The following is a 27,613-nucleotide window of genomic DNA, read 5'->3' as shown; positions in this document are numbered from 1 at the left end:
GTGATGTAAATAGTTGCCTTAGTTTCTCTTCCTGTTCTGTAATGAGGTACACAGACAAAATCAATTTTAAGGAGAAAGGGTTTATGTTGGCTCACAGTTCAAGGTGTCCATGAAGATGGCAGAAGGCACGGTAGCAGAAACTTGAAGCAGATGCTCATGTCACAGTTTTGGTCAAGAAACAATGACTACTTCCAATTTTCTCAACTCTCTTTCTCCATTGGCACAGTCCAGGACCTCCTCCTTTCTAAGTAATTGTCCTACTCACAGGTTCCCCGCCATATCAGTTAACATAATCAAAATGACCCCCACAGGTATGCTCACTATCCGCTGTCCTTTCTTAGATGATTCTAGATCCTGTCAAATTGTCGATTAACAGCAACTGTCATAGTAACTTTTTTTGACAATTTTTTTAAATTTTAAGACTATAATTCAGTTACAACATTTCTCTCTGACTCCCTCCCTTCAAACACCCTCATACTCCTTGCTCCACTCTCCTTCGGATTCATAGCTTTCTACCTCTACCAATTGTTATCTCATGCATATATGCACGTGCATGTACACAAATACAACCTGCTCAGTTTATATAATGTTACTTGTATGTTTTCAGGGCTGACTGGCACTGGACAACCAACTGTTATGGTCTAATCTGGGGAACACTGCCTCTCCTGTTCCCAGCTTTACTCAATTGGCTGTAGTTCCTTGTGAAAGATTGAGGTCTCATGGGCTTTTCCCATCTACCTTGGCAGCACCTTAATTTTATACTTTGATTTGGATAGTGGTTTGTAGTTATAGTTGATTGTTCCCATTTATTTATAGCACTTTATTGACTATATTCAATATATATATACATATATATACATACACACACACACACACACACACATATATATATATATATATGAAAGAATTTTAAATCAGTGTTCATATGCAGTTATCTTTTATCTTCCTACAAAGGTATTTGGAAAAACTAATGGTATCATCCTAGATCAACTTATACTGGGATAGCATGTTGGTGAAACTTCATGGAAACAAACAGCTTCTGATATTATAAGGAGACACAATTTTGCAGCAAACTCCTTGATCTCCTGGCCCTCACAATCTCTCTGGCCTTCTTCCACAATGTTATGCAAACCTCAGATGGGACATCACTGCTCTGCTCACAGTATCTAGGAAATGGAAACAGCAGAGTAACTGTTTGAGACAGAAGTTCATCATCCAATTTGCTGATGAAGCCGGCCGTCAGTGGTTTGGTCACTCTCGTAAGGTGACAACACAGTTGGGGAATGGTAAGAATCAGCAAACATTAGCTCTGAGCCTGGGGCACCCGAGTCTAGAGCTTTTGTTGTTAATCGTGATACTGGGAGTATGGGCTAGGATTGACTCATAACTATGTGACTTTGAGTGAATGTCTTAGTCAGGGTTACTGTTGCTGTGATGAAACATCTTTACCAAATGCAATTTGGGGATTAAAGGACATAAACCCTTTGACTTATACTTCATATCACTGTTCATTATTGAAGAAGTCAGGACAGGAACTCAAGCAGAGCAGGAATCTAGAGGCAGGAGCTGATGCAGAGGTCATGAAGGGATGCTGCTTACTGGCTTGCTCTTTGTGCTTACTCAGCCTGCTTTCTTATAGAACCCAGGACCACCAACCCAGCATGGCACCACCCACAACGAGCTGAGTCTTCCCACATCAGTCACTAATTAAGAAAATGTCCTACAGGTTTACCTACACAGCCCTGATGTTATGAAGCCATTTTCTCAGTTGAGGTTCTTTCCTCTCAGATGACCTTAGCTTGTATCAAGTTGACATAAAACCAGGCAGCGCAGTGAACCAACGATTCTTTCTGGCTCCATACTGATTTTGCATTCTGGTTATACCTCTTTCTAGTTAAGTGATTAGGGTTGTTTAATATTTTTTGAACTATGCTCATGTATAAAATAGGATGTTAGTAGAATGTCTACCTCATTAGGGCTTTTGTGAGCAATAAATACTATCCATAATGCATTGAACATCTTGCCTAGAATATAATATGTGCTCAGTGAATGTCTTCCTTTATTAGCATCATGTATAATGGGGAACTAATGACAGCAGTTCTACCTACTCCTCAGCATTGATGGGAAGAAGATGGGAGTGGAAAGCACCTGCAAATAGGAAGTGGATTGGGAGGGTACTGCAGCTTAATTTGTCTACAGCCTTCTTCAGAGCTGTAGACCTCATGAGCATCTGGATCATTAGGAAACTCAACTGAGACAAGGAAACAATTAGTCAGGAATCAATCATAGCTTTTGAATAAAAATCAGCTCGTGAATCGTCATTTGTCAGATCAGTTGTCTGTTTAAAAAATTGATACAGTCAAATGTTCCTCCCCCACCCCCATTGAGATTGGTTTCTCCACATGGGAATGACCTCAATATGCTTTTATTTGAGGTTGCTTGGCACACTGAAAGTTTAATGACTCAGCTTTCAACAAAGGCCTTTTTCTCACCAGAGATACATGTGTGTGTTTTTCTAAGCAGTGGGATGAAACAGTTCCCTTGCTATCCCCAGGGAAGTCAGGAAAATTTAATTCAGGTCTTCCAGCATTTTTGTTCTTCAATGCTCATTTGAAAATACAATTCCAAGCAAATTGTAGAGAGACACTCTCACATCCCCTTGGCAATGGATAACAGGACTGAGGATAGTGTGAGGAAAGCCTGGGGCTTAGAGAAATACAAGAACACAGCTCACCCTGGGGAAACTGGAGGGTAAGTGAGCAAGGCACGTGGACGTGGTTCAATAAAGTATGACACACATCCACATGCTGAGAGTTCTTAGTCATTAAGGCTGATGTTTAGCATGGAGCCTCAGTGTAAAAGAAGTCAAAGACAGGCCTGTGGACTAGATTATCGTCACATGTTAGCTTAACTACTTTGGAAAATGTTAGCTGTCTGAACCTCACAACACAGATCATTTCTAGAGAACAGTGTTTTCCCCCCAAGGGTTTAGTCCTGGTCTTTAAACTTTCATAACAAAATGATTGTGTTGCCGATTAAAATCAGACAAATCTGGGAGGAAAAAAGAATGGGGTAAAGCTCATAGGTGAGGGTGGAGCTATGGAAGGAATTTGGAAAGAAAATGAAACTCAGTGGGATAGGTGACCATGACCTGTGCTGAAGGAGATGCTATGTAAGAAACTTGCATGCAGAGGGACGAGTCAGAGGATGTCCAGAAAAAATCTAAGTCTCTGAGGCATTGTAGGACCATGAAAGGCACCCTAGTTCCTGGTTGAGCTAAGGCTTGAAACCCTGGTGACCCTGAAAGGATGGTAGGTGTTTCCCCTGACTCCTGGGAAACCAGGCCTCGTCGCTAGCCACAGCCCTCCATAGATTTGTGGCCATCAGTCACATAAGGGCAATGCCCCAAGCCCCTCCACAGGTAGAGAACTTGAGTGCAGGTTACATGGGCCTCAAGACAGATCTCCATTTCAATGAGGTACCTAAAGGCCTGAAGGCTTAGCCAATGAGCTTTCCTTCCCAGACACTCCTCCCTGCAAAAGATACTTAATCTCAGGCCTCCCCCCCTCCCCCCCCCGGAGCAGGCGGGTATGGTTTTACACATCTGCTTTCTGCCATGACAATAAATGTCTTAAAGCCCCGGACTGACTTTTCATAGGGATCCACTGAGCCACAGAGAAAGTCTTCACCTACAGAGCCGCCATCTAATCTCCTGTAGAAGGCCTCCCTGTGCTCCCAGCCATGGCTATCACCACCACCAAGCCTCCAGCCTACACTCATCAAGCCAAGGACTATCCCCTCCATACCAGCTGGAGCCCCCCTTCCCCCTCAACCCTGGGCTAGATTCAGTCTGCAGGCCCCCACTTTATTCTCAGCTCTTTTGTGGCTTCCAGTGGCGCCTGGATGCCCAAGGGCCTGAGAACCCAACAGTCCCAGCCTCCTTGCAGGCCTGGGGACCCCCTCACTTCAGCCAGCTCCAGCTGTGTCTCCCACCTCAAACTGTGCCTCCTCACCTCTGAAGCCCTGTCCCAAGGCTTCCCTATGGCCTGACACCTGCTCAGTACAGAGTGGGGTAAGTGCGGTCAAACGTTCCACCTCCTGCCTTCCCAAGCAGCCATGGTGGAGCAGACACGAGACCCCAACCAACCTACAAGGCATCCTGGGTCACCAAGGGTCAATACCTATTCTTCCAAATTCCTTCTCTACTACCTACTTCTACTTCTCAAATACCTTTTCTACTACAACATGGGTCACATTTTTCTGGGCACATGACTATGTGGAATACTGGCTGACCACACTTTGTCTTTCTAGCTGCTGAGTAGAAGCCTCTCAGAAAAGTCCTCCTGAAGGAGACTGTCTTGCTCCACACTGCTGTGCAGGATGCACCTGGAGCTCTGACTGACATCCTGAGTAATGAGAATGAAGGCTACTTCTAAACAGGGGAAAGACCCTGCCGCATGTCCTTGGACTACTTCCATACCTATACGTTTATGTTGATATATTATTCTTTTTGATTTATAAAAAGAAAAGAATGAAATGATAAAAGGGAATCCAAGTCCTTTACACAAGGATGCTAATATATATAATAGTTACTATTATTTTTCATATATATAAGCAACATTATTCCATAGTGTATTCATTTACTTCTCGCAGCAACCTTTGAAGTATATATAAATTCAAATTCCAAAACTTAGAAAATTTGAAATCAGAAATGTTCAAAATTGCCCAAATATACAAAACGAGGTAGTGGGGGATTCAGGATCTGAACACAGTACTACTCTTTTTAAGTCCAGGGTCTTAACCATTAAGCTCACGTTTCTCAAGTGATTTACTTGTATCAGACTTATGGAGTGTGTTGATAACACAATATCCCAGACCCCAGGCCTGAACTGTTTGCTCAGTCTTTCTTGAAGTAGGCTTCTTCTTTTTCTGTAGCTGCCTTTTAATTTTTATGAAGCTAGCCTTCACCCAGGTTTGAGGATGCTCATTTAAGCAACATCTTTTTCAAAATCAATGGGGGCAATGGAATTTGATATAAGCTTGTAAATTACTAACCCACTTTCTTCTTTTCCTTCCGGGAAGATATTTCTAGTGCAAGTGGCATACGTATTTTAATGAGTACCGAGGGAGTGTATTAAAGCAAAGTGGTAGAAAGGGCTGAGATTCCTTTGAAGCTACCTCAACATTGAAACTCTGTGATGGTCCTAACAGCCCACCTTCCTCACTTCTCTTCCCCTTCTTCCTCAGCGCGGGAAGCATCGTGGACATGAATTACAGATTCTATACTCAGCTCAAGGCTCTCCCTCTTTGTTCCTCTTCCGGATAGTATGCCCATGGTATTCTTGGTACTCTCATTATAGTGACAGAAAACATTGTCCTCCATTACAGGAAGGATGGAGGGAGGTAGGAGGGGGTGGGGTGGGAGAGAGAGAGAGAGAGAGAGAGAGAGAGAGAGAGAGAGAGAGAGAGAGAGATATTCTAAAGAGGGGAGGAAATGAACATATCTCTCAGGGTTCTTCAGGCCACTGAAGTTTCTCTTACGTTATCGTACTACTGAATTTTTCATCTGTTAATCTCACTCATGTGACCTCCACAACCCTACGAAGTAAGTGGTTTCATCCTATTTTATTGATTGTGAAATAGAAATTCTGAGATGGTAAATGTCACCAGATGAGGTCTACACTCAGCCAGTATACACCGGGCCCAAGAAAGACTTGGGCTCATCTGACCCCAAGGTCCTGGTGCTTCTGCCACACTCCCTCCATGTCAGCTGAAGTCACTAGAGTGTTTTCTCATCATTAAAGTCACTGGGGCTGTTTAGTAATCAACATCTGGATGTAGTATGAATGCCATTGGCTTGATGCTGGCTGCATTAGCATGAATTATTGAACTCCAGAGCCCTTGCATAAAAGCTAAACGCCTGAAGAGTCTCAGATAGTTGATTCTATCCAGTCCTCAACTGTTTCCTCCAGGGAGAATGACTCCAAGTTCTGCATCTGCTGTTACCCAATGTGCGGTTGGCACCAGCTTTTACAGCTCATAATTGCTGGCATTTTTTTTTTGTCTCTGCAGGTGTAGGGGTGAAGGGTGGGTGGGGCATAGTATGGAGGACTCAAAGGTCATTATCCAACTTTGTCATGGTGTTTCATAGAAGAGCCCTTCTTGGATTCTGCCTCATGTGCCCCTTTCCACGGCTTACTTTAACCCGTATTCTTTAGCTAGAATAGACCAGATTTACCAATTTCCAGTGATTTGTTGAATGTGGAGGCGTCTTGGGGCCCTTGAACACACTTCCTCATGGCCATGTTGAGAGGACTAATGAGACAAATTATGTAGACTGCCTAGTAGAGTGTGCCGCAATTCTGAATACTACAGAAATTAGGATGCTTAGAAATTCTTGCCCGAAGGAAGAGAAAGGAAGAATCAGCCTGCGTTAACATCTGACTTGACTTTCTCAGTTCTACTTGTCAGTCGTTTATTTGGTTTTCTTTCAACAAATATAATTTGAGAACCCATTATGCCAGGCATTATACAAAGCATTTGATTGACCTCATATTTCACTTGGTTAAATGAAAATCAAACTTATACAAATAAATATAAAATTGCAGGTTAGAGTACATTTAATAGAGGAAAAGAATAGTGGATAAGAGTCCTTGAGGTAGGAAGGAGGCAAAGTGCAGGGAAAATTAGCCTTCCCTTATGTCTCTCTGTAAACCTCCATTCTATTCTTTCATGTGTCTCTCCATCTTCTGTCTGTGGCCCTTTGTTCTAGCCTGCACTTCAGCACCAGGACATCACAGGGCTCCTTCATGTACCCATTTCATGCCACATAGAGACATGGCATCCTTCCTTTGAATTCCAAGATGATACCAACCAAGGGCTCAGGACGTGCCAGCCCTCTTGCCCTGAGTCCTGCCACTTCCAAATTTGCTGTAGTGGGAAGAAAGGGAAGGGAAGCAGATGTTTGTATCATGTGGGCAGAGATCAGTCCGCCCAAATCTGTGACTGCCTTTTAAGGTTTGCTATTCATGTACTTCCCTGCTTTCTTCTGAAATATTATCCCAGTGTTTGCTTTGGAGTGATCTCATTTATCTATCCCTGAAGGTAATACCAGAGATGTCCACTTCCATATCCTAGGCTCTAAATACAAGCTGGTTCTACAATCCTGTAACTCAGGATTGTTTTGGAAGTGGGCTACGTGCCAAATCCTGCAGATATTCAAACAGATAGGATTGAACTCCTCAAAACCCAAGATTTCTCTCACCGTCTCTTCCTCCAGGAGGGCACAAGGCACCTGTGGGAAGGTAAGAGGTTCACAATAGCCTGAAAGACTGGGAAAGCATCAAGCCCCTCAGTCTGGCAAACAGGTCTACTCTCTCCCATTTCTTGTTTCCAGAGTAAGTTCTCCCAATAGGTGTGACCTATGGCAGATGCCTCTTTTTCCACGTGGCTGGAGAAATGAGCCAAATCCATCATGTTGAGCGAGGAAAACTAAGCCAAACGGTATTCTAGTTACTGTCTTCCTACTAGCTTAAGAGAAAAGAGTGTGCCAGCAGCTCTCCTCTGCCTTGATTCCCCTAACTTAATTGGTCCCCCATCATCTCCATGTGGAGGGCTCTGGAGATGGAAAAAGAACAGTGAGTGACAAGGCAAACAAGGCAAATAGCAGGGCATCTCTGAGAATGGGGCCACCCAAGATGATGTTCTAAAGGTGGCCCCTGGATGAGATCCAAGCTCACATAGCACGCCCTTGGTTGAAGCAGTAAATTCTCTGCATCTCAGTTTCTTCTGATCTGAAAAACGTGATTATTTATTTTTTTAAACTATTTCTTCCAACTCTAAAGGTAAAAGAGCTTCTTTTCTTTTTTAAGTGAAAGATTCTAGAAGTATCTTTAAAATATACTTAACACAAAGTTAATGGGTGAGATGAAATCAAATTGTCCAAATGATGATGGTTGGGCTGGAGTCACGGGTAGAAGGCAGTTCAGTATGTTATTCAGTTTTTATGTATCCAGTTCTTGGAATTGCTGGTGAAGGTGTCACTACCTGGACAGGCTGTTACGGCAAGGTAAGAAATGGCTACAGCTCCCCTCCCCCCGCAGGCCACTGGGGAAAGTGACTTCCAAGAGAGCTAACCCTGATGCACCTGGAAACATCTGTTACAAAATGACAGGTCTTTGAGAGTTGCAGGTGTGTGCGCAAGTGCATGCATGTGACCAAGAGGTGTGATCTCCTTCCAGGCTGTCTCCTAGGTAACACTAAATCCAGGCGTGTCAACATTGCAGGTTACTCATCATAGGACCTATCAAGGCATAGTCCTCTGTTCCTTCTTCGTCTTCTTGATACCCTCGACTGGATTGAGCCTCCTGTCTTGTGAGCTGTCCTATACTTCTTTGAGTATAGCACTCATCAGCCCTCACTGTAATTGCCCTCACATATCTGCATATCAGCCTGAGTTCTGTAACACTAACATAGTCACTTCCTACTCTCTGTACCTAGTGACATACACACTCATGCAGTTATCAGAAATTTTCTGAGTACCCACAATAAATAAGATGGACCCAACTTTTGCCTTCTTGGAACTCACATTCTAACCAGGACCTAGCAAACGCTTGTTAATTTGCTGAACAAGTGACCGAGCGAGTAAATATTATTTAATCAAGCCATCCTACTTAAGCACCACTCAAATTTTGGCATTTTGTTTACAACATTCTTCCAATAAAAGCTACATCATAAACAACTAATTATTTCCTTAAAAGTGGGGACAAATCAGACATGGTAACCACAGATAAATACTGCATTTTTATAAACTGCCCATTGAAAAGATGCCATCATTTTAACTGTATTTTGAATTATATGTGTCCAGGGTTTTCTAGAGGCATTTGCCTTGGAAATTCTTGCTTGTGGTAGACATTTTCCTTCCCAGCATTCCCCTCTGCATTAAGTCCCTAATCTCTGGGGCAGGTAACCATGTTGAGTGACCAAAATTGACAGATGGCAGCTCCAGTGAAGAGAGCAGGCAAGAGCAAGGAGCTATCTTTTTCTGTCTATTCAGAGCATTGAAATGCAATTTACTGCTAGCCATGTGTGCCAAAGAAAGCAGTTCTCAGCAGCTGCTGACCTGAGAGGCCCCAGCCTCATCTCTGCAGGCTGGGTGTCACTGATACTTCTTGGCATGTCAGGAAATAGTTTGGCATGAGGAAGTGACCCTCCCGGTCTTCTCTGAGAGAACTGGCTTGGGTGGGCCTGTCTCATGTGACAGAGAGTTGAATGTAACACTGCTCTTTCAGAAGTTACAACAGATCTGTGTCACTCTTTGTTATGGTAAAGCTTTCTTGTGTCCAGGGTCTCTATTCTTATCATCTCTTTCTTGTGCACACAACGCTGTGTGTACATTAACTTTTGCAGAAGGACTCATGCCAAACTTCCCAGTGTGAGCAATCCTACTTTGTTTACCTACATGACATCACTGAGCATGGTGTCCAGAAGAGATAGGCACTTGAGAGTGGGCGGAGCTGTTCTGACATCCCCATGTGGGGCTCCCTGCATTCACACTCAGACATGAAACACTGCTGTAGCCTGGCACCATCGCCCTTCCCCAGGCAGGATGTTAAGATACAGTTTGTATTATTCTTTTGTACTTGCTGTCACTGGGCTCCGGATGACATCATTATGCCTATTTGAGAGCAGAGGAAACTGAGGCATGAGGTCACATGACTTGACTCAGGTCACACTGCTGAATTTCTTCTGTCTGTCTCCATCTCTGGGCATCTTCCTCTCACTGACTACTGCAGTCCCTTAGAGCTTCTTTTTGTACTACTTATGCCTCATAATTTCATACCTCTTAAATGTTTTCCAGAATATTCTCCTTCTCTTCCTCTACTGCTCAGTTGCTACTTGTTTGGATCTCAGCGTAAACATCACAGTCTTAAATAGCTGGCTTGAATAAAGGATCTTCCCTCTTGCTTTAATGACATTCTCCACATGGCGTTGTCAATTGACATTAAAGTGGTGTGGATTTGCCTGACTCTTATACTAAACTGTACACTTAGCAGGGACTGAAAGGTTTTATTTATCTAGTATCATTAATGCCTAACACAGTATCTGGCCCAATGAGTGTTTTTCCCCCTTTTAAAGACAAACGAATCCACTGACAATGATATCTGAACCTAAAAATTTCCACATTCTTTCCTACCACAAACCACCAAAATTGACCACAAGTCTCCACAAATCGAGATGTTTACATTTTAAAAACATTTCTATCTATCTATCTATCTATCTATCTATCTATCTATCTATCTATCTATCATCTATCTATCTATCTATCTATCTATCATCTATCTATCTAATTTATTTATATGTGTGCATTTTGTTTGTGTGTGTGTGGTGTGTGTGTAGTGCCAGAAGAGGGAGTCAGATCTCTTGTAGCTGGTGTTGTTACAGGAGGTTGTGAGCTGCCTTACGTGGGTCCTGGAGTTGAACTTGGATCCTCTGGAGGAGCAGCGAGTGCTCATAACTGCTGAGCTGCCATCTCTATCCTATTTGTTGAGGTCTTTTAGGAGCTGGTGAGTTTTCTGCCAGAATTCTCCATGGGGTAGCTCATGTACTCTGTCTTGACATGGCCCCCTTGGGCTTTGCAAAGGGTCATGGGAGGAAGCTGAAACCTACTCAGTGTGCTATGAAGTGTGCTTGGTGCACCCATGCCAAGACAAAAGTACAGCAAGGGAGAAACCTCCAGAGACACCTGCAAGGAAAGACTATTCTGGAAGCAGCAAGCCTTTTAATAACTGAGTCTTACGGATAGCACAAATTCTCTCAATTTCCATCTGAGGAGATAGGAAAGGGCCAGACTGTTTGTCTGCCGGGAGCTGCTGGCCTTTTGTCACATAGTGAAAGTTCTCCTTATAGCATCTAATCACCTTCTGTAAACACAGATGCTGCCACTCATAACAGGCAGGAATAGAATCTGGCACATACTGATTGCTTCTCTTATATGACCTGAACATGCATGTAAGTTCGGGGTGTTCCTCTTTGCTCTTTAGGGTACACAGGGAAAATGAAGTGACAGGCATCAGATGATCGATTCAAACTTCTAGAAGGGCCGCTGTTCAATAAACTTCCTACTGTGAGAGAAACCTGCTGTAGAGTAGTACTTGCCCCATGTAGTTGTATAGCATTGGAACTGAGTTTCAGATTTCATTTACTTCAAATTAGTGTAAATGAAGACAAACCAATGTGCTAGTGGCTACTGCACAGGTTGGGGTAATGTGTGTATCTGTCAGCTTAGGAAATGCAGGGACCGAAGAACAGATCCAGGGATGCCCCAGGCACACAGTAGATGAAGAGGTCCACTGATGCCCCAGGGATACGACAGGAAACATTTCAGGGGTTGGAGCCTGTCAGGGAAATCTATTCTTTGCATATGAAAAATATAGGTTTGTCATGGGGATGAGCCTATAAATTAAAAATACGAAGAGATGTATCGATCAACTACAATACACAGAACTTGGGGGATCCTAATTCAAGCAACACCTATCAATTTTTTTTTGAGGGACCAGAAAGATGGTTCAGTGGGAGAAGGTGTTTGCTGCCTAGATTGAATTTTTATGTGCTTGTGACATGGAAGTTGTGTTAAAAATAGATCTTTATCTTTGAAAGGCAGCTGCTCAAGTGCTTACTAATGATGGGAGAGCGTGATGTGTGGGTTATGCCCCAATTCTATTCTAGTTGGAGGAGAGAGTGAGCGGGGTTGGGGATGGAGTAGGAAGGACCTCAGGTAGACAGGTGCCGAGGGCTCACGAGGACTCACCGTTCCTTATCATTGTCTTCTCCTTTAGATTTACAAGTCACCATAACAAAGAGCTCTCCAAAGTCAGAGGAAGATCAGTGCTGCCGGAGGTGTGCACAGAAGCCTCTCTTCTAGAACGCTTAAAACTTCCTAGTGCTCATTTGTATACATTGGACAAAATACAAACTGCACGTTGCCATGGACCCGATAGCCCCAGCTTTATGAGTATTTTCTGACAGATTCATGCTAGAATTACTGGAAACAATTGTGTAGTACAGGTTCTTTCATAGTGGACTGAAAGCCTAGACTGGTAAACAGGTCCCAGAATGTCTTCAATCCCAGGGCTTTGGAGTCACACTCGTTCTCCCACTTGCTACCCATTTGACTTTGGACTAATAATTAGAGTTCAGGTTCCTCATACATGAAGTGAAAAGAATTATCAGTGCCCTCGTCATAGCTGTGAGGTCTCAATGGGACAGTGCATGCTAAGTACCCAGAAGGGATAAACACTTGATACATTTCTGCTAATGAAGTATATGTGTATATACTTTAAGTATACTGAAAAAAAATATATATATCTGCTTTCCTGTGTTCTCATTTCAATTTTCTGGTGACCCCTCTGTGTCAATACTGTTTCTATCCATCCATAGTTGAAGAAGTAAAGTCTTAGAGTGGTTGTGTATTAGAGTTCACTTCTCTGGACTTATGAGAGCCAATTGCTAAATTTTCTTGAAAATTTCCAGTTGGCTGACAGCATATTGATTGTTTGAAAGCAGTAAAAGTATTGATTGATGCCTTGGGAATGAACAGACATGGCATTCCTCTGAGTCACTTGTTAAACTTTCAAACACTAAGATCGGTTAGGTTACGTGTCTTGGGCTCCATAACTGCACAGTAGCTAAGCAGAAACAAATTGTGTGGCTATGTGTAAGTGTGTTTCATTTAAATCAGCTCCTCCTTCAATTCTATCCTGGGACAGAGTTACTAAGCTGAACACGATGGCCCGAGAGAAGTGACGCTTACCCTCAAGAGTGTACTGGAATCATCTTGAGGGGTTGTTCAAATAGGTTGCTTCTTCCCACCCACTTACTTACACAGTAGGTCTGAGGTGGGACCCAAAGAATCCGTACATCTGACCAGTTCCCAGGAGTGACACCTCTGAAGTTGTGTGTTGAGCATCTTGTCACAATTCTATTGAGGGTCTCTTTGGGGACCAATGCAGTAGGATAAATCTGTGTCTCCATAAGTCTGAGCACAGGAAGATAAGACCCAACTCTCTGTGCCTTCTTTCTCTCTAGCTGGCCCTCATTTAACTCTGGCGGGTATCCCAGGAGCTGGAACCTCTCTCTACACATAACAGTAGGCAAGTGAAAAAATAAACATTTTAAGTCTATCTTTAAAGCCTGGCAGAAAGCTGCCCTATAATTACCCCAAGTGAACTAGTTACAGTTTCTCTCCTACGGAGGTAGAATTATTATGTGATGGCTCATTCAGTCCCATGATATTCAGCAAATGAATTTAGAACTGATTAAAACATACACACAGACATGCACACAGACAGACAGACAGACAGACAGACAGACAGACAGACAGACAGACAGTCTCTCTCTCTCTCTCTCTCTCCTGGATCCCAAATATTATAATTGTAAAATACAACCAGGAAAGAAAATAAGATTAACTCTGAGTTGATGGTTCTAATCTGAGCATGTTTCTTGAAAGGATGGCTGTGTTTAGAAGAACAATGTTCTATTTTTCTAAGTATCTTCTGTTTGCAAATGCATACAGACTCTCTTTGAGAAGGCCATGGGTACACATAGGAGGTGACCTGACCCCCTTTTGTACAATTAGCTTTCCTTGCAATAATGTCTTCTCATGTAACTCCAGACCAAGTAGGAGGAAATGGACCAGTCCGATGGACTTGGCTGGTCATATTTGTAATCTCTAGTTGGGATACAAAAAAGCCACCACTGGCTTAAAGTGTACTAGAGGGCTTTGTCATCCATACCTGTGTAGATTCAGAGAGTCAGAGAACACGAGTCTAGAAATAATTGCCTGTTAGAAACAGTTTGTTTCTTGATGTTTTAAAGTTCTGGAGATCAAACCCAGGGCTTACAAATACAAGCAGGCACCCTACCACTGAACTGTACCCGTAATTCTAGAGTAGAATTCTTACAGATAATTGGAATCTCCATTTTTCTTGAGAGTAGGAAGTAAAACTTAGTACTAATTATTATAAACACACACACACACACACACACACACACGCACACACACACCTCAAAAAGTAAAATATACTCAATAAATAATTATAAATGACTTTTTGTTTGTTTGGGTGGGTGGGTAGTCAGGTGGTTGGCTTTTCGAGACTGGGTTTCTCTATGCAGCCCTGGCCCTCCTTGAACTCACTCTGTAGACCAGGCTAGCTTTGACCCCATAAAGATCCACCTGCTTCTCCCTCCTGAGTATATTAATGACTTATAAACGACAAGATACTATTGTGCAAAGAGCAAGGGTTTTATAGCCAATGTGCTTTGCACTCAAATCCCACTTTGTACTCAGCTACAATGTATAATTTAAAAACAAGTCATCTGTAGCTTCTTCCATATTCCATTTTCCCCTCTGTAAAGTGAGGATCAGATAAGTTTTACCAAGTGCCTGTGTGTGCTAACACTGGAAGCCAGGGCTAGCCAGTGAGTATGACAGTCAGAATTCCTGTGTACAAGATGTGTGTAGACGTAACCCTGCCTCTCAGGAAGGTGAGCTGTAGGCTATGGATCCGCCTACTGGCAGTCATTCCTGTCGATGCCTACCACAGTACCACTTACTGGCTGACAGCAGCTGAGCCTCAGTGTAGTGAAGTACATTGTGTAAGACTCATAATGACCCATCAGGGAGGGACCTTTTGCTATCTCCCCCTGACAGGTAAGGGACATGGAACACAGAACAGGATTGGCTGGCAGCCCTGCAACTAGAAAATGGCTGAGCCGGAAGTTTCATGACACAGGTTTGAAAACACAGTATTTCCTGCTACCTTTCTTTATGCTAAGGTCTCAGTGCTCCTGCATAAAGTTGGAACCCAATCCACATTTATCAGTGGGTTAAGCTCCAGGAGGGTTGGTTGGGAAACACAGAATGCAGTTTTGCTGGGCTTTCCCTTTGGGTGGGTGTATTAGATAGATGTGGAGGGTTACCTAGAGTAAAGGCAGAGGGAAGACTGGATTGGCTGACCTGCCTGTCCTGGGCTGGTATAAAAAGGATCTGGTTTTCAAATCTCTTCCTTTCCCCTACATGGCTGTGAGTCACCTCTGTCTGCATGAGGCTTCCCATGGCATCTGCAACTATCCCTTTAAGACATAGGCTCAGCCAGCTGAGAGAGGAGTCGGAGCTACACCATGCCCAGCCATCCTTCTTCTAGCAGGTGCTGGAAAATATTGGCTTCCCCAGGCTGACACTGAGCAGCACGTCTGGAGCCATCTCGTTAAAGTGGCTATTGGGACATTGAGCTCTAATGTCAGTTGGGAAGGACAGAGTGTCCAGGAATAGAATGGGACATCGCAAATGAGCTGTGAAAAACAAACCCAGGCCTTGGCCCTGCTGCTGGAGCCCAGATGTGCTCCTGCAGAAGCTTGGCAGAACGCACATGGAAGATGCCGCCTGCCTCGGCTGGGTGTCCAAGTTTGTGCACACAGCTTGGCTGCAGTGTTTGGCTCTAAGTTCTGATATCTAAGGTGGGCCAGGAAGGTTCAGAAGCATGAGACACACCCAGGTTCCTACCAGCTCCAGTTCAAACCTATGTGTTTAGTAGGGTTTGTACAAACTGGACAATATAATGTAGACCTATGAATTTTTTCCTTCCGTCTTCCCTCCCCTCCTCTTCTTTCTATCACTTTGGATAATGTATAATGCAGTTCAGGCAGGCCTGCAACTTACCGTGTAGTTGACATTGACCTTGAACTTCTTATCCTCCTGCCGCCTCCTCTGAGTTCTGGGATTAAACCTAGGGCCCTTGGCATGTGGGGTGAGCACTTTAGCCACTGAGCACCCCAGGTGACTGCCAGCTCTTTCAGGAATGAGTTTACAAATGGCTTAGAAGCCTTGTGCTCTCTTGTTCTGTCTCCCACGCCCTCTCCTATTCTCTTCTGGTATTTCCCTCACTTCTCAGACTAAAGTAAACAGTGAAAGCGTGGTGGTTTATGGTCCACCAGAAACAAGCATGGGCCTTGTTTTTTCTTTTTTATGTGTGTGAGCCTGGAAGATTTGCTTCTCTTTACTGAGTGCTGGTTTGATCTCTTGTAAAGTGGTCATAATAATGAACGGCCACACAGGGTTTGGAGAGAGATTAAATGAGTAATGAATACCTTACAAGCAGCATATCATTAATAAACATTACGGATATGTAGATACATTCCCATCCTCTATTTCCCTTTTCTCCTTGTTCCTTTCCTGCTTCCGATTCCTTTTCATCTATGGCAGACAGACTAAGGTGGCCTCATGGTTCCTGCTATAAGCATGGTCCCTGTTCATCCTCTGTGTGATTCCCTTCACCCAGGTGTAGGCAGCAACCGTGAACAGCTGCTAGCCACCAGAGCAAAGTCAATACCAGGGGAGCTCAGTGCGGGGTTAGTTTATGTTCGCAACCATGTTGTGGGAGCTGCGTTGCTAAATATTTCCATCACAGGCTTCGAAGACGTGCATGGCTGTGTTGGCAGGTCTGTATGGCAAGGAGCTAAGAATGGTCTTTGGGCCCTTAAAGTGGCCTCCAGTCAATATCAGCAGTAACCTAGGTGTTATGGATGTGCAGAAACGGATTCTGTGATAAGAAGGCTTGATCCTTCCGCATGCCTTCAGATGAGACCCCATCTTGACTGTTCTCTAAACTGCTGGGGATCGAACTAGTTAGGTTGAACTCTACTCCTGGCTACAGAAACAGTAAGCTTCAACATGTGTTCTTTTATTCCCCTATATTTGTGATGATTTTTATACAACATAGAAAAAGAATGAGGCACCTCCACATTCTTCAAACACTTGCTTTTGTACTTAAATCTCTCACAAGATAGGCTACCAACATGACTGAGGAGCAGAAATGAAGTATAAATAAAGCCCTTACTATCCTGGTAGGATGCTAGAATGTTCCTTTCCCTCTCTGTCTACCTCCCCATTTCCCTCCCTCCTTCTTTCCCCCTTACTCTTCTCTCTCTCTTCTTCCCTCCATCTATTCTCCTTTCCAGATGAGTTGACGCTAAGTTAAACAGCATTGGCTTGTGGGTAGTAGAAGAAAAATCCCAACAAAACTGTCTCTGTCATCTGGACTCACATCCTACTTTAAGGTAGGTGACCTCAGCCTGTGTCCTCCCCTAAGATGAGGACGGTGGTAATAACAGTAACTGTATGCTGTTCTCATGGGACTCAGAAAGAAGGTGCATGTATCCGATCAGAACTTAGTAAACAGTCTGTTAGCCCCTTACATTACTGCTTCTCTGTCTACTGAAGCCACAGACATATCATGGGTCCTGAATTTGGGCTTGTATCAGTGTGCCCATCCTACTCATGAAAGCTCTGCCAGAAGCAAGTAAGTCCACAAAAGTTGCTCCTTTAGTACCTAGTACAAGATAGGCTATGGCTGGCATTCTATCAATCCTTGTGGTCTGACTGATGAGGTGTTTGAACATCCATGAAAAATGACCAATCTAGGTCAGATTTCAGTTTCCATACCTGCCATTTTGGTATAGTCATTCTGAAGGTGAAATGATGCACAAGCACTCGTCCCTCATCTTTTCCCTCAACCAGCTCCTATAACCAGAGCAGGTATCTTCTGACGTCTACATCAAGGAGGGAGTTGCAAAGGCAGACTGTTGCTTTTTCAACTTGCTGCTTTTCTCTCAACCAGTCTGCTTTTGGTGGTATAAAAAAAAATCCAAGCCCAAGGGCTTAATTTTTAGACAGAACAAATATGGGTCTTTGTAGAGCTTTCAGGTTCTGTGGCAGCCACAAAGGTGATAGTCACAGGATGCTTTAGGCTGGGTTTATAATTTCTTGGCAGAGGAAGCAGAATCTGGTCAGAGAGGAACCAATCCAATCTAAAAGGAACCCCAAAGGCTACAGAGTGTTTAGGCTTGACACACAGGCCTTGGAGCAGGGCACCCATTAATATTCCCAATGATTAGAAATGACCCAAAGACTGCTTTCTTCTGTTTTTGATTGCTCTGGAATAATGTGAAGATCAAATTGCATTTACAACCATGTCAGTGAAAATTACACGCTCATAAGTTACACCCAATCCATACCAGATCGCCTTTTCCCCCCTGATTCTCTTTCAGTTTCTTGGGGGAACAGAGGGCACAGTTGATACTCCAGTTCCAGCCCTTACAGACAGTGGGAATGGGAACAAAAGAGCCACTTACTGTTCTCAAGTCTCCATTTCCTGGTCTTTAAAGTGTTCTATATGAAGAAAGCTGGACACTAGACCACTGGTTCTCAACCTGGGAGTCATGACATCCTTGAGGGTCCAATCTGGGATTACAGAATGAATTGTGACAAGATCCAAACTCAGGTTGAGTTTGTGTAGCAAACTCTTAATTGTCTGAGTCATCTCCTGGCCCCTCTTTTTAGCTTTAACATAAACCTCACAAATGACTCACATTAACAGAATAAGAGTAGAATGGTGTTCCGAATTTTTCTCTATGAACATAAAATCCCACATAGGTGCACAATTACATATATGACCACCATTTTGAAGGTGATGTCCTGCCATTTGATTTCTGTGCTTAACTGTGGTGTGTGGAAATACTTGTTAGTGCACTCAGGGCTGCTTCATTTAAAGCACAGCAAAAAAGATACAAGGTTATTTAAAGCCCTGTAGATATAGTTTGGAGTATTTCTGAAGTTTTCTTTTTATTTCATGAGCAATGTCACATGGTGTTTAAGGCTGTGCACAATTCTGTTAAACAGTTCACTAGTGGGCTGGAGAGATGGTTCAGTGGTTAAGAGCTCTTCCAGAGGTCCTGAGTTCAAATCCCAGCAACCACATGGTGGCTCACAACCATCTGTAATGAGATCTGATGCCCTCTTCTGATGTGTCTGAAGACAGCTACAGTGTACTTATAAATAATGAATAAATAAATAAATAAATCTTTAAAATAAAAAAAACCAGTTCACTAGCATTTCACAGTGACATTACTCAATTAGCAAGTAAAATACTTTAACCTTGAGAGATTAGACTGAATCTTTAACATTTTGGGGACATGGACCCTCTTGAAACTCTGAAGAAGACTATGGCTATCTTTAGGACAGTGCCTCTGGGTGAACACATCAGTGGTTTTTGTTTGTTTTTGTTTTGGTGTCAGAACTTCATGGGTATCCTGAAAGCAGTTAAGGTTTTTTCCCAGTGAAATATTTCATAGTAAAAGTCCCCTGATCATTGGCTAGAAAAAGACAGAACAAATCTCATAGAGTGGTCACATATGACCGCGTAAATCCTCATTTGTTATTTACAACAGTGGAACAAAAGCCTCCCTCAGGGGTCTGGCACACATACCACAGATGCTGAGTAAGTGCTGCTCTCTTTTTGGCACTTCTGTCATTTGTTTTCCTTGAGGCACCTGTGGTTTGTTGGGCCCCACCCCCAGGAGACAGGATCTTTCTGCTCAGCCCTGACAGTCCTGGAGCTCACAGGCTGGCCTTGAACTCACAGAGATCCACTATCTCTGCCTCCTGAGTGCTGGAATTAAAGGCATGCACCACCACGCCCATTGCACCTTTGTTTCTTCACAGAGTCAATGGAACACTGTTAGTTCAAAGCTAGTGGTGTGAGACTGACTTAAACTGTGTAAACGGGGCACGTGTACGCCATGACACACATGCCCTTACTCCCCAAATAAATAAGATGTAATTTAAAAATTTAAAATCCACATAGGTTGGCAGAGAGGGATCAAATATGCATTTAGAGTTTTCACATTACCTATTGTTTTAAAGTAAAAGTTTTAAATAAAAGCCTTAAATAGTGTCGAGCTCATACTTAGAATTTCTGTCACATTAGAGTGTTTTCAACTAAGTTACAAAAGGCTTTGTTGGCTCATTCGGTCTTTACTTATGAAATCATTGCTTCTAAAGAATCATCATCATTTGTTCACTTGCATTCCTGAAGTTGTTCTGGGTGCCAGACCATAGTTCTCCTCTCTCGTGTGTTCTCCCTCAGTGCGTGGACCAGCGCTGGATACGGAAAGCCTATTTCTGTTCTTGGGAACTAGAACGACTTTCTTGGGGTTCTCAAAAGAGAAGAAAGTGAAATTTTATGCAAGTACTATCCACTATCCCGAAAGCACTAATCTGAACACGAATGGAGTGCTTTCAGTATGCCAGGTGTGAGCTTAATACCAGCGTGTACTTGGATTGCTTCCTACAACCCTGGGGTACCATGCTCACCACTGAGGGTGAGCTTTCAGATTTCAAATACTGTTACTATGTCTTCCTGTGTCACCTGCCCTCTTTTCATGAAGATGGCCAGAATGATCTTTACAAGATGCAAATTGGATACTATACTTCATGTTTATAACCAGTTAGTAGCACCCCAAATTTAACTGTGTAGGTTTTTGTTCCCCGGCACTTGCCCTATGACCCCCTTTTCCTTCCTCATAAGGACCTATCTTCTCACAGCTCAGAACCTTACTGGAGATTTTTTTCCTCTCTGTTTTTGACACTTCTGCCTAATTCTTTAGTTCTCATTTTGACCTATCCCTAATCTCTTAGGAAGTTCACCTTTTAAATCTTGATTTTAATTCTTTCCTATTTAAGTCTTGCTGCCCCAAATATTCCTTGTGAAATATGTCAGAGTTCTCAGCCCTTTCCCTTCTGCTCCTCCTCCTCATTATTACTGTTATTATTTTTACCACCACCACCACTACTACTGCTGCTACTACTACTACTACCACCACCACCAACTACTACTACTACAACTATTACTACTACTACTACTACTATGACTACCACCACCAACTACTACTACTACTACTACTACCACCACCAACTACTACTACTACTACTACTACTATTATTCTATTGCTTTGGTTTTTTTGAGACAGTTTCTCTACATAGCCTTGGCTGTCCCGGAATTCACTCTGTAGACCAGTCTGGCCTTGAACTCAGGAAGATTCATCTGCTCCTGCCTCCTGAGCACTAGGATTAGCAGCGTGTGCCACCCCCACCCAGCTCCCTTCTTATTTCTAACCATACTTTAAAATGATATAATTATTTGTGTGTCTGGCTACCGAACACGTCTCTGATGAGGACAGAGACCAGCTACGTCTCTATTTTTCTCTGTGTTTACCAATGGCTTCACAGTCTGTCTGGCATGTGGTGGTTGACAAGTAAATATTTGTTAAAAGGGTGAATGACATTTAGAATAGTTAGTATAAATAATAATTACCTTGGCTCTTTTCAACCTAGAAAGCCCACAATGGCAAGTCTTAAGGCACTTTACGTAATAGGCAATGTTTGTTTAAATGAATACAATTGAATTCCTATTTTCTTCTTCTCTTAGTTTAATAGAAAACTGCCACAACCCCAGCCCAAAACAATGATGGTTCCAGCCAGTGACAGGCTGGTGTCTCAGAACAGTTCTGAGTTGTAACTCAACCTGTCAATTGCCCATTTCTCTGGGGCTAACCTCAGCCCACACATCATTCTTCCCTTGGTGTCTGTCTACCCAGTCAGACTTAGCCTGAGGGTAAATGGCGTTGACAAAACAGGACAATGGCATTTCCAAGAGAAAAACTGGAAGAAAAAAAAAAAAACCAATACGCTTGGTCACGGAAAGATAATTCTTCTGTTTTTGTTTTTAACAGTCTTGTCAGAAATAACAAAATAACGAAATAAGTCTGCCACTCTTCCATTATTCTCCCAGCACCGGAGGAAATGTCTTTTTACTGACGTGTGCTTTAGGAGAACCAGAGGGAGTCCTGCTGTGGACTCAGAAGGAGATGTAGGCGCAATAGGCCCAGGGCCTGACTCAGCTACAGGCCTGCAGCTTAAGGAACACTGTTTGTAGTTCAGGGACTTCCTAGAGATAAGGAGACACATTCTAAAAACCCTGCAGCTGAAGGAAATTCCAGGGAGTCCTGGAGCTGGTAGGAAATAAAGTACTTCACATTATTTGAGAAACATCTTTGGGGGAACTGGGAACCAGTTACAGTCGGAGGGATCTGGGCTCTAATCATCAATACAGCACAATGCTTTATGTGGAAATGGAGTCTCCCAGGCAATTGTTAAGATGAATCATTTTCTCTGAGTTTGAGGCCAGCTGGTCTACATAGAGTTTCAGGTCAATCAAGGCTACACAAAAAGGCTCTGTCTCAATAAAACAAGACAAAACAATTCATTTTTGATCTTTTTTCATTATGGTATTAATACCTTCTAGTATGAAATGTTTATTATGAACTCATTGATATTAACCTCTTTGTTCTGTAGCTGTCTTTCTCAGCAGAACCCAGGGAAAGTTTGTCAAAAACTACAGTTAACTCTATGTAGTTAGTAATTCATACATCTAGTATGGATTCAGTATTATTTATTTACAAATATAATTCCATTGGCCTTTATCATACATTTGGAGGATATTTTCCCTTCCCAACACCTCCCAAACAACAATAATAAAACAAAATGAAAGGTACACACAAAGAACATGGTGTCCAGTTGTGTTGTGTAATTACTGCTAAGTTCGAGGCCTGGCCTGCCCTGAAGTGTGGCTGATAAACCCAGAGTCACTTCATTGGAGAAAACTGATTTTCCCTCTTCTAGCAAACATCAATTGCAAAAGCTTCTTGGTTAGGAACGGGGCTCTGTACCCACTTCTTGCCAATTTTTTGGGTGTGTGTGTGTGTGTGTGTGTGTGTGGTCTGGCTTGAACTTGTACAGGTCTGTGTGCTGTCACAGTTGTATTTACTTTAGTGCAAATGACTTTTTTAAGGGAATAGTTGAATATTGCAGAGTGAGTGTCAGTTAGAAGCTCTAGGATGGGAAACCTGTAAGGCAAATGCCAAGGCCTGGGGAAAGGGCTCAGTGGGTAAGAATGCTTGTTTTGCAAACATGAGGATCTGCATTTGCTCCCCTACACCCACATTGGGCTTAGTGCTGTTAGCTTAGCAGAAGGAAGGCTAAGTGAGATATCTTAAGGTAATTAGGCAAGGAGTGATACAGCATGAAAACTAAGGCCACTGGCCTCAACACACACATGCACATACACGCACATATACACACATACACACATATCTACATTCATGCATGTGCACACACATACACCAACATACACCCATGCACACACATACATACTCACACCCCAACTCACACACACACATACATACATATACACATGCACACTCCCACACACATACACATATGCATACACATATGTGTACACATACATACATACACATGTACACTCACACATATACATATATATATATATACACCCCTATACACATACACATACATACTCTCATTGTACACATGTACACACAAATACACATGCACACATATACCCCATACAACCACTCTCACACACATATATACATATATATACATATATCCCATACACATGTATACACACATATACACACATCACTGACATATACGTATACACATACACACATGTGCACACATGTACATACACTCACATATATACATGTGCATACATACACACACACACACACACACACACACACACACACACACACACACCCCAAACTAATAGGAGACAAATAAGAAGGAGATTGTTAGAACAGTTGAAATGCTATCCCAGGCAGACCTTTTTCTTCCTTCTCCAGTGTCTCCCTTACTTTCTTTTATAACATGGTGGTGAGGGACAGGGCAAAGAGCAAAGCACACCTAAATGAGACCAGGAGGGAAAGGCAGTGAATGGGTGAAAGGGTGCTTCTTGTTTTCAGGTCTGAGAGGTAGACAGTCTTAAGCAGGCTAAAGGAACTCCTTTCTAACTGGGTGGTGCTTGGACAGAAAGAACACACATACACATGTTCAGTTCAGTGGACTTAGTTGTTGGGTGGTAAAGGGGTTGGATAGAAAGCTAGATAAGGCTTCCCAGAACTCAGGTTTCCTTTTGAAGTATTGCTAACTCTGAACATACTCAGGACTTCATTGTATTTTCCTAAGAGAGTTCATCTGCAGTTTCTTCCTTTTGTGAACCATTTTCTATATTTGTCCCTTAGAAATTCTGTTTAGTTCATGGAGTGTCAGTTGAACTAACTCACCATGTCCAAGCCTCTTGACTTCAGGGAAACCAGGTGAGCAAACACAGTGTTCCCTATACTCCAGCATGGCTTGCAGAGGCATAGAGAGGCCAGCAAGGAGAGAGAATAGGAATGTCCGTGGTAGAGCCGTCATGGAAGACACCACAGTTTCTTTATAATTAAGCACTTGGACAATGCTGTAGACATTGGTTGTGGGCATCTTGTTCCCAGAAAGAATGGGAACGAATAGAACAACAGCAGACGGAGCTGAGAGACAAAGAATCCCTACGTCATGAACACCTTCCTTAAGTCTACTTGAGAAGAAATTTTACAAATTACATTAAAAAATTTCCTCCCACACAGAGCTGATAATCTGTGTCAACACAGAGAAATTGTCCCTGGATAAGTTGATCTAATAGGCATTAACATCTGGCCTGGACCACTCTTCTTTCTTGGTGAATTGTTAGCTTTAGTTCATGACTTCCATTAAAGTGGTAAGACCCCGGTGGTCACCACCTACTAGAAGCCAAGTGGCTGCTGTGATGTCTTTAAATCAAAACTATGAAGATTCTTTCTTTTTTTTTTTTTTTTCTTTTTTTTTTCGGAGCTGGGGACCGAACCCAGGGCCTTGTGCTTCCTAGGCAAGCGCTCTACCACTGAGCTAAATCCCCAACCCCATGAAGATTCTTTCTTTTGGTTCCCCCCCCCCCCCCCCCCCCCCCCGGAGCTGGGGACCGAACCCAGGGCCTTGCGCTTCCTAGGCAAGCGCTCTACCACTGAGCTAAATCCCCAACCCCAACTATGAAGATTCTTTTCAACTCACTATGTTGGTTGCGTCCTGTATTTTAAGTATCCAAGAACTTTCATTCCAAATAATCCTCAAACAGTTTCTGAGCTGCAGCTAGAATCCTGAGAAGAGTTACTTCACCCACCTTTGAAATGCTCTCTTCAGCTCTCTGGTTTCCCCTAGGGCCAGACAGAGGTGATGGTCCTTAGAAAGAAGTTTTCGAGAAACAAAACAACTAGTCATTCCTGTTCTCCTCTCTGTTGCCAAGTAAAGGAAATTGCCACAGTGACAGCTGAAGATGACCCCCTCGGATCCCCCCACTACAGTTCCTTTGAGATTGTCATGGGAGTAAATAAACAAAGATGAATGTAGGAAGAGAACTCCTAAAAAAATCCTGCTGTCTTCAAGAATGTTAGCAATTTGCCCTCTCCATTTTCTCTCCATGGGTGACTTGGCAAGAGTCAAGGTTGGGCAGTGTTCGAGCTCAGTAGGAGTATGTGTTAGCAAAACGCATTTTAGCATTTGTAAAAAATTTCCATCAGTTGCTTGCTGCTTCCAAATATGACACTACCTGGGAAGGCTCTTTGAGGGGTGGTTCTTTACACTCCCGCCCTGTTACCCAGTGAAACAATATTGCCAACTGTTTGCCTGTTGGGTTCTTTTGATCCACACTTTGTCCTGGCTAATGAATCTTTAAGTGCCAATAGCAAATTTCCATCCTGCTACTATTCTTCAAAGGTAATCTCATTTTCTATTTCTATTTCTATGAGTTCTAATGGCAAAAACTCCAGTCCCCCTCCTTTTCTTTCTTTTTTTTTTTGAAACAAATATTCCTTTTGTCTTCTGCTCACAAAAAGAAAGTAGGTTAAATCTAAGTGAGGTAGATACTGGAGACATGAAGAAAATGTGTGTGGGGAGGTAGGATTTAGTTTCTTCTTAGGTTTATCAATCTTAGATGCCAGAGAGTGTTTGTACTTAGACTCAAGCCTTATTTGTTAAGCTTTTGGATCATATCAGATCAGCAGACCTTAATTAAGCATCACTCATCAAATCAGGCAATGTTGAAAGAGGCTTCCTTACGGAGTGGTTGTTAGCATTTTGTCTAAGCTCCTCCCCACAGTTACCTGGCAACTGTCAGGTATGCCTGACTCACTATAAAAGGGGCTGCTTGCCCCCTTTGCTCTCTCTTGCTCTCTTGCCTTCTTGCTCTCCCTCTTCTCTCTTGCCCCTTCCCCTCTCTCTCCCCATTCTCCTCTCCCCTGTCTCTCTACAAGTTCATGGCCAGTCTCTACTTCTCTGCTCTCTGTCTTCCTTTCTCTGTCTCTACTACCCTCTCAACTCCCTTCCCCATGCCCCGAATAAACTCTATTCTATACTATACCATCTTGTGGCTGGCCCCTCAGGGGGAAGGGATGCCTCAGCATGGGCCTGCTGAGGCACCTTCCCCCTTCCCTCATACCTGACTACACATCCACCAAACATATTCCTTCTCTCCTTATCTTTTTTATAAAACACTACAGAGGTGGTACTAAAATTACATGAGTCTCAGCTCTTTGATGCCATGTTTGCTGTTTTGTGTTGTTTTGTTTTGTGTTTTGTTGTTGTTTTTGTAGTTGTTTTGGGTTTTGGGGGGCACTTGCTTGTGATTATTTTGAATTTCCTGCACCAGAACCTCTCTTCTGCTTTGGTAACTCACCTACCCACTTCAGTGTGTTGGTGACTGGTAGGATCTGCTTCAACACTGAGAAGCTGAGCACAAAAGCTGCATCACTGTCACTAGTAACTAGGGGTCTAGTCTGTGTCAGTAGGATGCACCTGACTTGACTGTCAAGTTGGGAATTGATGATGGGAAAAAAGATATCACAGTGTGAGCAAGGTTACATGCAAGCCAGCAGGGCTCTTCTGGAACAATTGTTCCTCATAAGATAGTCTTCAAGCAGCTTTTCTAAGTCCCCCCAAAACTGTGACCGCCTACCATCTTTAGTTTGGTTGATTATTTTTTATTCTGTCTGCTCCCCCACTAGTAGACTTTACTCTCTACCAAAAGTCCTGGCAGAGTTGCCCATCTTCAAACTAAATCATGGAGAACGTGATTTTCAGATGGAGAGAATAGTTCTCATCCATGCAAGATGTAGAAGCAAGACAGAGGGCAGTAGTCTTCTAGAACTGTGGGTCCTCAGAGGCATTGAGACCAGCTTAACTGAACTTTCCAGTCTAGCAGCTAACAAACGCCTACACTTGCTTAAGCTCATTTGAGGTGGTTTCTGTCACTTGCAACTAAACGTTTTGGCAAACAGAGATGAAAGCAAATTAATATGCCCAGAGTCTCAAAATGCTCACCCCTTTTGCATCCCCATCCCCAATTCTTTGGAAATCATTTAAAATGGCAAACTATTTAAAATGTTAGAAAAAATAAAACCAGGCTGGAGAGATGGCTCAGTAGTTAAGAGCACTGACTGTTCTTCCACAGGTCCTGAGTTCAAATCTCAACAACCACATGGTGGCTCACAACTGTCTGTAATGAGATGTGAGGCCCTCTTCTGGTGTGTCTGAAGACAGTTACAGTGTACTTATATAATAAATAAATACATCTTAACAAAAAAACCCAAATAGTTAGTCATACTGGGTAAATGGGTACCCCAGACATGCTTTTAGATAATAGTACCAATAAAGAACAGAGACATTTACTAAGAGCTCTCGAGTACCTTCTTCTCCACATCTATATTACATTTTAAAGATAATTTTATTGCTGCTTTTCTGGACAGTTAATCCGTTGTACTTTTATGGGAGTCTTAGAAAACTGCC

At 42.9% G+C, this 27,613-nt stretch overlaps 1 protein-coding gene across 2 annotated transcripts in view; it reads right to left on the bottom strand.

Annotated features, from left to right (window-relative positions):
- Sh3rf2 (SH3 domain containing ring finger 2) overlaps positions 1–27,613 on the bottom strand; it is a 101,128-nt gene that overhangs the window by 52,916 nt on the left and 20,599 nt on the right. The window lies entirely within an intron of this gene.

Source organism: Rattus norvegicus, chromosome 18 (assembly GCF_036323735.1).
Source record: "Rattus norvegicus strain BN/NHsdMcwi chromosome 18, GRCr8, whole genome shotgun sequence".
NCBI lineage: Eukaryota > Metazoa > Chordata > Mammalia > Rodentia > Muridae > Rattus > Rattus norvegicus.
Note: the sequence above shows the minus strand (reverse complement) of the source record. Positions and strands in the feature narration are given on the sequence as shown.